Consider the following 7,403-nt stretch of genomic DNA (forward strand, 5'->3'; position numbering starts at 1 on the left):
TCTCCTATACCAGCTGGGAGCTCTATAATTCCATTCACTTCTGACACTGTCTACCTGGAGATAGCATCATACCCCACAGGTTAAGGCCTCGGTCTTACAAGACTTCCTGCCCTACGCCCCCCTCAGATGCCAACCCCAAGTGCAGGGCAGGATATAGATCATAGACCCCCTCCTTGGGCTCCAGTACTAAAGTGGCTCACAGAACTCAGAGAAACATTTTGCTTACTAGATTATTGGTTTATTATAAATGAATATAACTCAGGAAGAGATGCATACAGCAAGGCCTGGAGAAAGGGCACGGAGCTTCCATACTCTCTCTGAGCATCACTCTCCTCAAATATTCAACTGTTCACCAACAGAGGCCTCCCAAGCCCCATCCTTTTGGGTTTTCATGGTGACTTCATTGGATAGGCATGACTGATTAAATCATTGGCCATTGATGATTGATTCAACCTCCTATCCTTTCTCTCTCCCTGGAAATCAGTGGGTGGGACTGAAAGTTCCAACCCTCTATTCTTGGTTGATACCCCTGGCACCCAGCACTCATCCTTAGGTGTTTTCCAGAAGTCACCTCACTAATAGAAACCCAAGAGTGTTGGAAAGGGGCTTGTTATGAATAACAAGACACCCATTGCACTTTTGTGCCTCGGAAATGATTTCAGGAACCAAGGACAAGAGATCAAATATTATAACACAAGATGGTCCCATTGCTCAGGCAACTCCAAGGGTTTTGGGAGCTGTAAGCCAAGTACCAGGGATGAAGACCACATATATACGAGAGATGTATTTTGGTTATTTGAATGATCAAATCTATATTTCTTATAAATCACATCACAGATGTCATACGCTCTTTTATTTTGTTCTTGTTTGCCAAGTAGGCCTTAGCCAAAAAAGCCAGTTAAAAAATCAGAAGCCTTAATTATGGATTTGGAAATTCAAGCACAACACAATTGATATGGGCTTTGTTTATCCAGGACCCTACTCTGGGCCTTTCCCTCTGCTCAGTCCTTGAAAATCTCTCTCCTTGGTGCTGTTTCTTGAGCCAGAGCCCTGGGGGCATAACACCCACCTTGTTGGATGCTGACCTGGCCTCTGACCAGCTCCTGTGCTCCCCTCCCCATAACCTCCCACCCCTGCCCACTTCCCTCCATCTAGAGAGACCAGCTGGGTTAGGTCCTCTGGCCCCGACCTATTTCCAGCTCTCTTGAGTTCCTCTCTGGCCCTCTGCCAATTCCCTTTCACAATTGTGGCCATGGCTGTAGGAGTTAAAACAATCTGTTTTGTTGAAGAAGGAAATCCTTTCCCACAAAAATATTTGCATTGAAATAAGATCTGGGAATTCCAAGGATGGACTGTTTGAGTGGGTGGATGGAGATAAGAAATTGCGACCAGAGTAGAGGGAAGCACCTTGGGGACACAGTGACAGGGAAGTTTTGGCGGATAAGTTGTTTTGAGGGTCGGCTCTGGGCTGCTGCAGCATCAGGAAGGCTCCTTTCGAAGGAATGTAGACAGTGCATCGGACCTATTTCAGCATGAGGCCTCCATGGGCCCAGGTGAAGGCTCTAAAGGGCTTCAGAACAGGCCTCCCCAAGATGTGCCACTTTGGCATGTGGATTATTGTGAGCTGAAGGCAATTGAGATTCTGCGGGCTCACAAGAAACGTTTACCTCTCCCTTAAAAGAATTGCATTTGGGGCCTTGCCCATCATAAGAGTTATTGTTACCAATGAGTTTGGGTTCTTGTCTCTGATATAAAATAATTTATACGAGGGACACTGATAAAAGCAAAGGCAGATTTACCGAGGCTCTGCAGAGGACGAGAACACCGAGATAGGGCCTCAGGTTCTGTGCCCTGAATGTGGCGCTTAGGGGTTTTTCATTCCTTGGGAACATGGAAGTTGCTGGGGTTAACCAATCAGGGTGTAGGTTGGCTGGCTTTTTCTTTTTTTGGAACACTGATGTCCTGGTACATGTCAGCCAAGCAAGAGGTTCTGAGATTGTGCAGCACTTATTATGGGATGCAGGAAGGGACCTGGCTTGGCTTTAGATCTGAAAAACAAACTTAAAAGGAGGCTGGTTAGTTCTCAGACCATTGTTTGTTTCCCCTCTGGGTTTAAATTATGCATTTTGTACTTAGAATGTCATTTTTATTTTATTTTTTAAATTTATCTTTATTGTTGAAAGTATTAAAAATGTCCCCCTTTTTCTCCCATTGACCGCCTCCCCCTCAACTGTCCCCCCCGCCCCTGCCAGGCCTTCCCCACAATATTGTCTGTGTCCGTGGGTTATGCATATATGCATATAAATTCTTCAGTTAATCTCTCCACCCTCCTCCACTCACCCCCATCTTCCCTCTGAGATTCGTCAGTCTGTTCCATGTTTCTATGTCTCTGGATAGTTTATTTTGTTCATTAGATTCCACATATGAGTGAGATCATGTGATACTTGACTTGCTCTGACTGGCTTATTTCACGTAGCATAATGCTTTCCAGGTCCTTCCATGCTGCCTCAAAGGGTAAGGGATGCTCCTTTTATAGCTGCACTAGAGGCCCGATGCACGAAATTCGTGCAAGAGTAGGCCTTCCTTCCCCTGGCTGCTGGCACCGGCTTCCCTCTGGCACCCGGGACCTGGGCTTCCCTGTGGCTGCTGGCAGGCACCTGGGCCCTGGGCTTCCCTGCGGTCGCCAGCAGGCACCCAGGACGTGGGCTTCCCTTGCAGCCCCGGCTTCATCCGGAAGGACGGAAGGATGTCTGGTCTAATTAGCATGCTACCCTTTTATTAGTATAAACTAGGGGCCCGGTGCACGAAATTTGTGCCCTGAGGGGGGGTCCCTTAGCCCAGCCTGCCCCCTCTTATAGACTGGGAGCCCTCAGGGGATGTCCTACTGATGGCTTAGGCCCGCTGGGAGCAGGCCTAAGCCGCAGTCTGGCCTCCCTCTTTGGAAGGCGAACGGGCTGATCAGGGGAAGGCTCCAGCCCCATCACCCCGCTGTTGCAGCCACTGCCAGCCACTGCAGCTGCCAAGGGGGTTTCATCTACACGGACTCCAGTCCCTTCATGAAAAAATGACAACTTTCTTTAGGCATTTTCAAGATTTGTCTTTCATAGGATATGAAATTTCTTTATTATCTTTTTTATCCTCACCTGAGGATATGTTTCCATTGATTTTTAGAGAATGTGGAAGAGAAAGGGAAAGACAGAGAGAAACATCAGTGTGAGAGGGACACTTTGATTGGTTGCCTCCTGCATGAGCCCTGACCTGGGCCCCGGCCAGGGAGGAGCCTGCAACCTAGGTACATGCCCTTGATCAGAATCAACCTGGACCCTGCCATCAGCAGGCCGAGGCTCTATCCACTGAGCCAAACCAACTAGGGCAGGATATGACATTTCTTAGCCCGTCCCGCAGCGGACCTTTGTTTTTCCCTCCAGGAGTGAGGTGGAAAAACCCTAGATCACCTTTTTGGATTCTTATTACCCAAGTTACCAAGAACATTACCAGTGGTGTACAGGGAGCTTAGCCAATGAGCTGTCAGAAAAGGTGTTTCCTCTGCAGTTCACCCGCAGAGGCACAACTGCTGGCAAGCCTAGGCTGGCACACCCCCTGTCTCTGGGCCTGCTCAAGCCTCCAATGCGGCTTGGGCAGGGCCCCCCAGCTCTGCTGAAGCCTCTGCCCGAGGCTTGGGCAAGGCCACCCCCCCTCCCCTCTGCTCAGGCCCTGCTCAAGCCTCTGCTGGGGCTTGGGCAAGGCCCCCCCGGCTCTGATGAAGCATCTACCATGGCTAGGGCAGGCCCCCCCCTGGCTCTGATCAAGCCTCTGCTGGGGCTTGGGCAGGGCCCCCCGCTCCTCTCTGGCCCTGCTCAAGCCTCTGCTGCCACGGTGCCAAGGTCTGTAGGCCAGGAGTGGCCAGGGGTGTTTTGGGACCGAGGTCACTTAGGGCCTACACTCTGGCCTGCAGGCTCTGAGCTGCCTGGGTCCCTAGGATGTTCCTGGGACCCAGGCCGCTGGGTGCCTGCATATGCAAATTAACCCACCATCGTTGTCAGGTTAATTTGCATACTCACTCATGATTGGCTGGTGGGCGTGGCTTGTGGGCATCATGGAGGCATGGTCAATTTGCATCTTTCTCTTGTATTAGTATAGATAGTATTCCGTGGTGTAAATGTACTATAGCTTTTTATCCACTCATCTACTGCTGGGCACTTGGGCTGTTTCCAGACCTTAGCTATTATAAATTGTGCTGCTATGAATATAGAGGTGCATATATTCTTTCTAATTGGTGTTTTGGGGTTTTTTTTTAGGATATATTCCTAGAAGTGGGATCACTGGGTCAAACATTCCCAGGCAGTTCCATATTTAATTTTTTGAGGAAACTCCTCCTGGACCATTGCTTTATAGCTCCCAGTGATAACTGCCACAGTTCTGGCAGGGCTTACCTCAATGGAGCAATTTGTCCCAGCAGGTTTTGATTTGATGGAGCAATTTTGGGGAACATTTTATTCCACCTGTTTCATTATTACCGGAAATAATGGAGATAAGTTTTACCACTTATCTATAGGGCAGGGCAAGTATCTAATTACTGAGCATCAGCTTTTCTTATTATCCTGCAAATGACCTTCCTCCTCTTGAAGCCCCAAGGTCCCTTACCTCATCCTGAGCTCAGAATGTCATATCTACTTCATTGTCCCTTTCTATCTCTAAACCTCTTATGTATGTGTGGTCTCTGACTTTCTCATGTAAGTGGGGTTCCCGTACATACAAATGTCATTAAAGTTGGTAATGTTTGTTTGTTAACTTAATCTCTGGTGTGGATTTAATTATTAGACCAGCCAGAAGAACTTAGAAGAGTAGAGAAAGATTTCTTCCTCCCCCACCGCTTCCACTGTCCAGAGGAAACAGCTGAGTCTATTTTTCTGGAGCAGGCTTTCAATGGTCTGGGGTAGGCTTAAAGATGCCTCAGAAACAGTACTTAATTCCACCTTTTCAAGGAATTTCTTTTTAAAAATATTTTTATTTATTTCAGAAAGAGAGGGAGAGAGAGATAGAAACACCAACGATGAGAGAGAATCATTGATCGGCTGCCTCCTGCACACCCCGCACTGGGGATCGAGCTTACAACTCAAACCTATGCCCTGACTGGGAATCAAACCATGACCTCCTGATTCATAGGTTGATGCTCAACCACTGAGCCGTGCCCGCTGGGATTCAAGGAATTTCTGATTTTTTCCTGATTTGCAGGTACACGTCATTCCCAGTGGCATCTGAGTTTGACTCCCTTCTCTTCCACCAGGGAATGTGGTACCCAACTGAGACCAGGTCTTCTACCAGCAATGAGAAAAGGAGAAAAACAAGCCGTGTGTTGTGTCTGCTGGCACGGTCTTGGGGCAGACAGAGCAAACACACAGCTGCTGGCATGAGCCGAGTTTGCCAGAAGTCTGCTCTTCAACAGAGCAGTGCCTGAGCTTTCAGTTGGGGAAACTGAAACTTGTCATGATGCCATTTCTGTGTGTCTTCTCCATCACTTGCCCAGCTGTAGTGTCACCAGTGTGTTATCACTGCCTGCATGTGGGCACATGGACCCTGCTGTCAGCATTTCAGTTGATACCCTGGCAGACTCTGGAATGTGCCATGCAGCAACACGTGGGCATCTTAGGGCGTCTCTGTCCAACCATACACAACACATGAAGAAAACGTGTTGGGTGGGGATTCAAGATGTGACCAAACTGCAGGTTTGAAGTAGGGCCAGGGATCCCTGACCCAATGGGCCACTGCTCCAGGTCAGTCACTTATTATCAGAAAGCTTGAGGTAGTGTGGGCATCTCAAGACAATTAGTGGCCACTACCTGGGACACACCTCACTAGGACCAGAGGGCTGGGTGTCTAAATGTTGCCGGGCACATCCTAAGCAAGGTGGGGTGCAAGGGGCTCCAGGGAGATGCTGTTCAGGGGCATCAGTATGCTGGGGTTCTTGTCCCAGCATCAAGAAGGGTTCAGGAATCTGGAGAAGGGGCTGTGCATAGATTAAATAGGAACCCAGAGACTAATAAAGAATCTGGAGATGAAATATAATTTTGAAAGGCATTGGGGCCCTGACCGGTTTGGCTCAGTGGATAGAGCGTCGACCTTCGGACTGAAGGGTCCCAGGTTCAATTCTGGTAAAGGGCATGTACCTTGGTTGCGGGCACATCCCCAGTAGGAGGTGTGCAGGAGGCAGCTGATCGATGTTTCTCTCTCACCAATGTTTCTAACTCTCTATCCCTCTCAAAAACTGTCTGGCAGCCACAATCAGTTTCCTATTCAGGTTTGGGGAAATGCCTTTAGCCATTCCCAACAGGTGACTACATGTGTGACTCAACCCTGTTGAGTCCCCAAGTCTCATCAACCTTTTGATGAAACTCTTAAAATTATGACATGCTGGAATTGGTTTCCGGCACATCAGGGGGTACTTTAACCAAGTGTGCTTGATGCCTGCTCCTTTAGATCTTTATGACCTAAGAGGACATTCTCACTGGCAAATACTTGCTTGTGTAATTTTACTAGAGATTTATTAAAGAAACAACAAACTTTATGCCTTGTCTTGCCATTTGGGAGTATGGAGTCATGCAAACATACCGCTCTGTGAGCAGGAAGCTTGCACACACACTGCTTGCTTTCCAGGGTTCTCATCCAGATGTTTAGGGCCAAGGACCAAATTTAGAATGGGAATTGCTCACAGTTTTAGGACTTTCAAATGGTCCATTGTCAGAAATCACGTGGGAACCATTAGGTGTGTCATCTGCAAAGGGGAGAAGATGCTTAAGCAGCGCTTGTAGAAAAGTCAGCTTCTCACACTTAAAGGACATAGAAACTCCTACAAGTTAACGCCATACACACTGCAGGTGCCAATGGGAATTGCTCCTCCTATGTGAACATTATCTAGTCACGTGGAGAAAAATTTAAATTACTCAGTTTTGTTCCAGAAATTCTGCCTGTACAAATCTATTCCACAGAAATAAAAGTAACAGATTGCAAAGTTGTACATATAAAGATGTTTATTGTTTTCAGTGGTAAAAAAACTGGAAACAACCTGAAGGTCCATCAACAAGGAAATGATTAAATTAACCAGCGTCCATCTGTACTGTGGAATATTACACAGCAATGTAAAAGGACGAGTTAGCTAATTAGCTAGCTGTTGAACTGGAGAGAGGTGCTTGATGCAGTGTTAAGTCACAGAGGTGAATTGCAGGGAAATAAATGTGATCTGTATGATTATAGTATTTTTAAAGACTTAATCAAACAAAAAACTCTCTCATATATCTGAGCACAATGAAAGTGCAGGCGTCATCTCAGGCAGAAGGGGGGGGGGTTAGGGAAAGTAGAGGGGGAGGCAAGAACAAAAAATCTTAGGAAAAATGAAAAAAAAATAA

Source organism: Myotis brandtii, unplaced genomic scaffold (assembly GCF_000412655.1).
Source record: "Myotis brandtii unplaced genomic scaffold, ASM41265v1 scaffold45, whole genome shotgun sequence".
Classification (NCBI taxonomy): Eukaryota; Metazoa; Chordata; class Mammalia; order Chiroptera; family Vespertilionidae; genus Myotis; species Myotis brandtii.